Source organism: Gopherus evgoodei, chromosome 21, assembly GCF_007399415.2.
Source record: "Gopherus evgoodei ecotype Sinaloan lineage chromosome 21, rGopEvg1_v1.p, whole genome shotgun sequence".
In the NCBI taxonomy this organism is placed as follows: domain Eukaryota; kingdom Metazoa; phylum Chordata; order Testudines; family Testudinidae; genus Gopherus; species Gopherus evgoodei.
Window position 1 is genome coordinate 6,925,239 of NC_044342.1, and position 9,721 is coordinate 6,934,959.

The following is a 9,721-nucleotide window of genomic DNA, read 5'->3' on the forward strand; positions in this document are numbered from 1 at the left end:
GCTCAGAGTCAGACAGAACCCTGCAGATTTAATCCCAATGGTCACTGCACAGTACAAAAAGGACCTTCCTCTGAGGGTCACTAGCAGACAAGCTTCTCTTCCAGAGGTAAGTGACTTTCAGAAACAGTGGATTTGCCACGCTGGGAAGGTTTATGAGACAGATTGTGGTGTTTTCCTTCTTTATTGTTGCAGCCACATGTGCATCATCCCAAGCAGTTCTCAGCTAAATGATCTCCAGAATTGAAAGGACAAATGAGCAATCTCTCTCTCTGTCTTTCTGTCTCTTTTTCCTTCTCATCTAATCATTCCCTCTAATTTACTCTTATCTGTCTAATCTGCAGAATGGTCCCTCACCTCTCTTTCTCTCTGTCTTCTCAAAGGTATTGTGCATCATGTATCTCTACCAAGCTAACTAATCTGAAGGAATGACTCTTATCATCCTATCAACTCTGTCTATTAAGGCTATGACTTTCAAAGACATCTGTCATGCTTGAATCTACAGGATTGTCTCTCATCTAACCCAGACTTCAGAGTTTAGGAGAAAATAAATTTAGTCTAGTTGTGTCCTGGTAGTTTAAGAGGAAAGCCAATCTAAATTATCTCATAGTGAAATATAATAGTAGACGAGACAAACTGTGTCTCTACACTGTTTGTTGTTTTAAAATCCATTTCTCACCATTGTTTTGTACCTCAGCAGCGTAATATCTCATTGTCATTAATGGAATAAGATTGAGGTAGGTAGGGAAGCTGTGACAAATATTTGGGTGCTCTGTAATAATTATTAATATTGTACCTGGATCAGTTAGTCTCAGATTACAAGAGCACAGCTACAGTGCTGCAGCTACACTGCTGTAGTGCTGATATTGGCCACAGAGACAGAAAGGGGTTTTCTTCTGTTGTAGTTAAACCACCCTCTTGAGAGATAGTCACTAGGATGACAGAAGAATTCCTCCACTGGCCCAGCAGCATCTATACTGGAGTTGAAGATGGCTTAACTATTCTCCCAGTGGTGTGAATTGTTCACACCCCTGAGCAATATAGTTAAGCTTTATGTGTACCTAAATTGAACTACATTTTAGCTGTAGACAAGGCCTTAGGTAGCAAACTGGTAGCAGATTCAGCCTGCCCATCTAGGGGCAGAGAGAGGAGACCCTGGCTAACAATGACTTAGCAGCTTACACTTAAGTTTCATTCGGAAACAACATCAGAGAGAGTAGCTATAATGGTTTATAGCTCACATTTGTGGGGAGCACCCAGTCCAGTTTGAACAGAGTGAGTCTGTCTGAGAACCAGGTTCAGAGTTGCACAGATACACAGGAGGATCTGGGCTAGCTAGGATAAGGTAACCCTGCTCTGTCTTTCCATGTAGAGATGCAAAGGAATGGATGAGACTAAATCTGTGTCCAGGCTACTTGCTGTTTTATAATCCTTTTTTTTCTCCAATGCTTTGTTCCAAACTTCCCAAAGAGAGGAGACACAGGTGGTCAAAACCAAACCCTGCAGGGTGATAAGGGGTCGGTACATGGAGCTGTGTGTCCGTGTTCTTGTCTAAGAATGGAAGGGTGACAGGATTCCACCCAGAGCCAAGTAAGGTGAAGATGCCAAACACTTGATTTGGGGGCACTCAGAGAGATGTAAGGGGAGAGGGATGTGACTGAGCCTGTAACAGTGACTCTATCTACTTATGCCATCCTAGCCCCTGAGGTGTTGGAATCCATATGTAATCTCATCAGGGCAGAGATATGGAAGGAAACTTAAGTACAGTGACTGAGTGTATCTTTCTGGGCTTCTCGGACCTCCAGCATCTGCAGCTCTTTCTCTTTATCCCGGTCTTACTCATCTACCTCATCATCCTGATAGGAAATAGCCTCATCGTTGCTGTCACAGTGACTGACCTAATGCTCCAAAGCCCCATGTATTTCTTCCTCAGGAACTTGTCAGTCCTGGAGATCTGCTACACCTCGGTCATCATCCCCAAGACCTTGTCCAACCTCCTGTCAGAGCGTCAAACCATCTCTTCCTTGGCTGTGCAACCCAGATGTATTTCTTCCTCCTCTTTGGCAGCTCGGAGTGCTGCCTGCTGGCTATAATGTCCTATGACCGATATGTCGCCATATGCAACTCCATGCGTTACTCGGTCATCATGAGCAGAAAAGTCACCATTAGATTGGCATCTGTGGTGTGGATTGCAGGCAATGTGGTGGCATTTGAGCAAACGGTCACTATATTCATGTTATCCTTCCATGGGTCAAATAAAATTGAGCACTTTTTTTGTGATGTTATTCCAGTGCTTAAGCTGGCACGTACAGACATGTCCCTGAATGATGTTATCAACACCGTGCTCACTGTAGTGTTTATAATATTCCCCTTTGTCCTGATCATCACCTCCTACATCTGCATCCTCTCCACCATCCTGAAGATGCGCTCAGCTGAGGGGAGACACAAAGCTTTCTCCACCTGCTCCTCGCACCTCATCACAGTCACCTTGTTCTTTGGCAGCTGCTTTATCACCTACATGAGGCCCGGTTTCAGTGGTTCTGTGGACACCAACCGAGCAATTTCCTTGCTCTATACGGTCATTACTCCAATGTTCAACCCAATCATATACAGTCTGAGGAACAGAGAAGTCAAGGGGGCTCTGAGGAAACTCTTGGGCAGCAATAGGACTTCTTAGTTCTCACAAAATAAAGTTATTTGTCTCCCCTAACCTCTGCACTGTGCCTCCTTCATCTCTAATGCCTGCTCCCCCTCCTGCACTCCTAATCCGTAAACCCCTTTCACTACCAATCCCTGACCCCTTCTACGCCCTAATACCTGCACCATCCTATGTCCCAACCCCTGCACAGTGCCTCCCTTGCCCCTAACCCCTGCATCCCCCTCCTGCATCCATGTGAGGAAATTGACCTGGATGCACAAAGCAGCTGGCTTTGCTGCTTGCTTCCCTGCGGAACTGCTGCTCCTCTGCACCCCGCAGCTCTATGGGGCTGTGAGGAGGGGATCAAGGAGCAATGTCAGGGCTTCCTACATCCAGGTCACTTTCCCTGTGGGCTGTGTAAGGGGCAGGCAGGAGAGCAGCAGCTCCTGATGCCTAAGCACATCTGTTGCACCAAAGAAGGAGCTCGGATACACTCAGTGAAGCCACACCAGGCGTATAAGTACAACTGGTTTTATTGCCAAAGCATAATAAGCTTTCCAGCCTTCATGCGTTACTAAATACGTGATTTGCGGCAACCAAACAGGCAAGCAAGAATCAATGCTTAGGCCCCTTCTCCTACGAACAGTCCCAGAGCCTCCAACCTTGTCCACGAGTGTTCGTAGCAGGTGCTGCTCCAGCATGGAGAGTTCCTGGGCACTACAAGGCCAAGGACCGCAGGTTAGACTGCTCGTCCATAGAAATTCTCATACTCATTCTTATCATCATCTCTTTCTCAGGGGGGCGTATACATCCACAAGCAGGCTCTGGCAGGAAACACTACTGCTTTCTATTCCCACACTTAACACTCTCAGGCTTGTCTTATCTCTTCAATGTATCCAGTCGCAGTGGCTGCAAGCCAGCCTGGCCGGTCAAAGCCAGTGCACTACTAGCTCCACCCAGGCCATCCTGTAATAACAGGCCAAGGTAACTTGCATTCAGCCCCAACAACAGCCCAAGTGGAAAAGTGACCTGGATTCAGTGAGCCCTGCTGTGTGTGTTGGGGGGGACTGTGTGAGGGTGTGTGTGTGTGTGTGTGTGTGTGTGTGTGTGTGTGTGTGTGTGTGTGTGTGTGTGTGTGTTGAGGGGACTGTGCGTGTGCCTGAATGAGTCAGTGCGCTCTCTCTTTAAGAAAGCACTCAGGGTCAAGGAGCCTGAGCTAGGCATGTTCAGACACAAGCAACTGCCAGCAGCTCTGGACCCAGAGGGCAGCAGCACACACAGAACCCCCTCCCCCATCCTGTCACTCCAGCTCAGTGGAGATAGGGTATATAGGTGTGGGGGAGGAGGACACCCCACCATCACCCCCTCCCCCCCTCAGAGCAGACAGGAGGACACTCCCAGTCCGGAGTGGCCAAGAGTAACTCCAGAGATGAACCAACAGGGATGGTGGGATTGGGGGACAGGAACAGAAACAGCTGCACACATGGAGCAGGACAGAGGAGGGGCTCTGGAGGAGTCACCTGGCTCTGAGGGCTGGTTGTCCAACTGCTTCTTGCAGCTTGGGTTTCTCCCTCACCCCCAGGCTGCTTCTCCAATGTCTGCCTGCCATAGTGCCTCCATCCGCCCAGATGACTCTCAGTAGCTGGTCAGATGGGAATCCAAATCCTGTGCACAGTGCCTCCTTGGGCAGGCTGCCTTGGAGGGAGGGGGAGGGGGCATACAGCCCACCCCAAAGGCCAGTCCTGCTTTGAGGGTGTCAACAAGCATGTGGACAAGGGTGATCCGATGGATAGAGTATGCTTAGATTTTCATAAAGCCTTTGATAAAATCCTTCACCAATAGCTCATGAACAAAATAAGTTGTCATGGGGTAAGAGGGAAGGTCCTCTCATCAGTTACTAGTTAAAAGAGAGGAAACAAAGGGTAGGAACAAATGGTCAGTTCTGAGAATGGAGAAAGGTAAATAATGGTGTCGTCCAGGAGTCTGTACTGAGACCAGTAATATTCAACATATTCATAAAATGTCTGGGAAAATGGGTAAACAGTGAAATGGCAAAATTTGCAGATACAAAACTACTCAAGATAGTTATCTCCAAAGCAGACTGAGAAGAGTTACAAAGGACCTCACAAAACTGAGTGATTGGGCAACAAAATGGCAGATGAAATTTGGTATTGATACATGCAAAGTAATGCACACTGGAACAAATAATCCCATCTATACATACAAATATATTAGATTTAAATTAGCTGTTACCACTGAGGAAAGTGATATTGGAGTCATTGTGGATAAGTTCTCTGAAAACATCCACTCAATGTACAGAGGCAATTTAAAAAGCTGACAGAATGCTGGGAAACATTAGAAAATGGAAAGGTCGTAAGATAAAAAATATCGTACTGCTTCTATATGATTCCAGGGTATGCCCACATCTTGAATTCTGTGTGGAGATCTGGTTGCACTGTCTCAAAAAAGACAGATTGGAAAAGAGCAATAAAAAATATTAGGGATATGGAACAGCTTCTATGTGAGGAGAGATAATAAGAGTGGTTCTTTCCATCTTGGAAAAGAGACGAGTAAGGGGGGGGGTGTAGCAAGGTGGTTACCCTGCTCCTGCCCTGAAGGGCTTAAAACAGCCCTGGGGGAAGGTTGTGGCTGGGAGCTGCTAAACTGGGCTGATTGGGCAGTAACTGCAGTTGGGCCATGCCCCAATCAGGCCATACCTGGCTTGTATAAAGAGGCTGTGAGCCAGGAGCTCAAGAGTCTCTCTCGGTTTGTAGAGTGAGAAGGGCCTGGCTGTAGGAAGCTAGAGACAGGGTACCTGAGTGGACCAGGGCTGGGGAAAGGCAGAGGAGCTGGGGCGCTCCAGCCTGGAAAGCCCCAGGTTGTGGCCTAGCATAAGGCCAACAGGTACTGGGAGTTGCAGAAGGCAGCCCAGGGGTAGGCAAAGGCAGCAGGTCCAAACCCAATCTTGCCAGTGATGAGTGGCTGAGACTGCAGTCTGCCCCAAGGCATGAGGGATAGATGATGACTGGCAGTAGCTGATACTGAGGTGAGGTGGGGATAGTGGGCAGGAGTTCCCTGGGGAGAGGAGATTCTGAGAGAAAGGGGTTATTGCCAGGGGGCAGCACCAAAGATAAAGGGGCACCAGGTCCTGGGAGGACCTCGGAGGCCAAGAGGCAGTGGATCACTGGCCTGCAGAGGGCGCTCTGGAGCTGGAATGAGCTAATTCCCAGAAGTCACCAGTAGGAGGTGCCGCAGGGGTGAGTCTGCTCGTCTACAGAGGGATATGATCCAGGTCTATAAAATCATGATTGATGTGGAGAAATTAAATAAGGAAGTGTTATTTACTCCTTCTTATAACACAAGGACTAGGGATCACTAAATGAAATTAATAAGCAACAGGTTTTAAAACAAACAAAGGGAAGTATTTCTTCATACAACGCACGGTCAAACTGTGGAACTCTTTTCCAGAGGATGTTTTGAAGACCAAGACAGTAACAGGATTCAAAAAAAGAAATGGATAAGTTCCTTGGAAGATAGGTCCATCAATGTTTATTAGCCAGGATGAGCAAGGAGAGTGTTCCTGGCCTCTATTCGCCAGGAGTTGGGAATGGGCGACAAGGAATGGTGGATCACATGATGATTACCTATTCTGTTCATTCCCTCTGAAGCACCTGGCATTTACCACTGTCATAAGACAGGATACAGAGCTAAATGGACCTTTGTTCTGATCCAATATGGCTGTACTCATGTTCTTAACATTTTACCAGGGTAGAATCAAGGAATTTTAATCCATCAAAAGCTTCCTTTGGTAGTCTATGGAATAATCTCCAGAAGAAATCATCCATTGACTACTATACTTGTGCATTAGCCAGAAAACATCACTGCCTTCATATGTCTGCTCAAAACTGGTTAAAATTACAATTTGGTACCAACACTTTTGAGCCTCCATAACAAGCTCTTCTCATCCCTGAGCTGGGACAGAGCCCAATAGATGCACACAAGTGCTCTCATAATTACCCCAAACCCATCAGTTAAAATGCTAGTTCTTCCTGGAAAGTGTTAAAGAACTTATCATAAAAAGAAAGGTTGCAGATCAGGACAACACTGAATCTTCTGAAAGGACCAAAGATCCTGAACCACTGGAATTGATCTAATATATATGAGGTATTTTTCTATGTTCTCTCTGCCTGCTGTTTTTTCATTCATGTTGCATCAGACCACCTCCCTGGCTAAACAGATTCAGTTACCAAACTCTTCTATAATCCTGGGCTCTTGTCCCTTCTTCAGTTAAAAGTCTCTTTGGGAAAAGTTCTCTTTTTAGGTTAAAGGTGGTAAATGACATTCTGGTTATGGTGAGAAGCCTTTCTAAAGAAGTACCTTATAACGTGACCTGATTAGCTTAATCTCCTTTGGAAACTGATTCTACAATCAGATATACTGAACTGAGGAAGCTTGACCCAGATCTTAGGCTAGTGTAGCTCTGAATACCTCCGTCAGCTGAAGAGATGAACCATAATCTTCATGAGTTTCTCTCTGGGATATCTGACCTGCCTTGGCTCAGAGGACCACAAATGCCTTCTTTGTTCATAGAGTGAGATGCAGTCTCTAAATGTAGCTGCAACTGACCAATTGATAATTCTTCACAGTAGAGTAGCCAGTCTTAAATATTTGATTCTTCTGTGGAACACACCTAATAAGGGAGACAGGCTTTGCCATAAAATTGTATGAGATGTTCTGAAAATTTTGAGTGTAATCAGAAAAGGGGAATTTTTATCAGAGTTGGGAGTATTTCTTCAGAACCTTAGGGCTAAGAATATGGCACACTGTAGTAAGGATATCTTTTTGTGCAGGCAATGTGGAATAATGGGAAGAGCAGTGAATGAGTAGTTAGATGACCTGGAATCAGTTCTACAGACCAGAAGTACTTTGAGATCTTTAGAAGAAATGTGCTATGCAAGTGAGAAGCATTGTTATTATTATCACTAGGGTCAAAAATATTTATTCCCTTCCCTTATCTTAATTTAAATTATGGACAAAATAAATTGTAATTGGAATTACAATTGTATATAATGGCTTTTCTTTCACCCCAAATTATGTTGTGTAATGTTCATTAAATAAAACCTGTGTCCTAGAAGAAGTAGGATGTGTGACACCCTTCTTTGCCACTGTCATATAATTAGGATATATTTTGTACAAAGTATGCCTTGTAATGAATCATTCTAAAAGTCTTGATCTGCTAGACATTAATATCTCATTGGATTGTATGTGCTATCGTCATATGTGAAGATATGAATTTTGGCTATGTATGTGTTACTGAAATGTGAGGTTGAAAACACCCACAAGTAGCCTTCCAGGGACAACAGTAAAAAGACCAAACAATGTTAATGGTTTATTGAGAAAATGCACACAAGCACAATGATTACCCCAGAAAATGTGTGTAGTAGAAAGAAAGAGCCTGAAGCATGGGTCTGGGGAAAGGCGTAAGGCTTGAACCAAAGTCAATGCAAGTTATTTTATGAGAAACAATAAGACACTGTTAAAAGCAAATGCTTACCTGCAAGCCAGTATCCAGTACACAAATTCAACACCAGTGCTGCTAGCATTGCTAAAACAATGAATATGCAAACACATTCCAGCAAGCCAACAGAAGAACACTCCAATGTAGCACATAATAAAATGGTTTGACAAAAGTAATGAATAGTGATATTTTGTCTGAAACATCAGGAGGAAAGTACAAGGGGAGGTAACAAACATGTCATGAAACACGTACAGTGGTACATAAGAAGTTTATCCTAGGTTGTTTGCTTCAGTCTATAGATGTTGGAATACCTCTCCTTAACCCTTTGTCCATCCTAGGGGGCCGTGGAAAGACCTGCCACTGACTGAGCTGCGTCCATTGTCACATGCACACATGTCTTAGTATCCTCATCGAGTCTGCCACGTGCTATTACTGTGCTTTGTCAACAATAAACCTGGCCAGGTGCCTTCCCTACTTACCCAAGTCTTGCGGTCATTAGGGAGTTTGATTGAGGTCTGCTGAGCCAGCTGTCTGTGTAGAGCTGGGACAGCACAAAAAGAATGCACACGCAGAGCCAAACATCTGACGACACTGGTGACCCCGACATGCTCCAGCTCTTGGAATAGAACCTGGAAGACTCTGTGAGGTGTGAGTTTGACTAAGGTGTCTGGGAAAAATCTCACCTTGATTGCCAGAAGTGTGCATGGTACTCATTGAGGGAGAGGCAGATCGGGTGTTAAAACCACATACTGGCCAGATTTTGACCAAGGCAGGACAGTGCTGCTCTGATGTCCTAGGCTGGGAGGCTGATGGTTAGAAAGGCTATATGTAACTGCAGCTGCATGTATCCCTATCTGTGTGAATGCTGGTGAAAGTACAAGCTTGGAGTGCTTTTCAGCTTGTTACAGCAGCACAGTGTGAGAAGGAGCCCAGACTGGTGGGTCAGAGGGCTCAGTGGAACCCCAGTTCCAGGTGGCACCCCGGGGGAACCCGTTAGAGGGTGGTGCATACTTTATTTGTTTATATATGCCTATATGCAGGGAAACTCAAACCATTTTGGACCATATTGAAATGAGACATGGAGAATTTCATTCTCCAGTGATAGAGCGTGTTTCTTGTGAGGTCCTGCAGGGATTAGTTCTTGGCCCTACACTCTTTAACATCTTTATCAATAATCTTGTGAATAAAACATAAAATTATCACTGATCAAGTTTGCAGATGACACAAAAGTTGAGGGAGTGGTAAATAATGAAGAGGACAGGTCACTGATACAGAATGATCTGGATAACTTGGTAAACTGGGGACAATCAAACAATATCGCTAAATATTAACATATACATCTAGGAACAAAGAATGTCAGCCACAGTTACAAGATGAGAGACTCTATCCTGGGAAGCAGTGACTGTGAAGCAGTGACTGTGAAAAAGATTTGGGGATCATGGTGGATAATCCTCTGAAAACGAGCTAATAGGTGTCCCTGCCTGCAGGTATATGGGATCTTGGGGAGCAATTACCACACAGCTGGGGTTCCAATTAATTTCTTTATTCAAGGGGAAAAAAAGGAAGTG

General features: G+C 45.1%; 1 pseudogene; it reads left to right on the top strand.

The window, feature by feature from the left end:
- The first annotated feature begins 1,742 nt into the window (after positions 1–1,742).
- Positions 1,743–2,738, top strand: LOC115637834 (annotated as a pseudogene).
- The last annotated feature ends 6,983 nt before the right edge of the window (positions 2,739–9,721 follow it).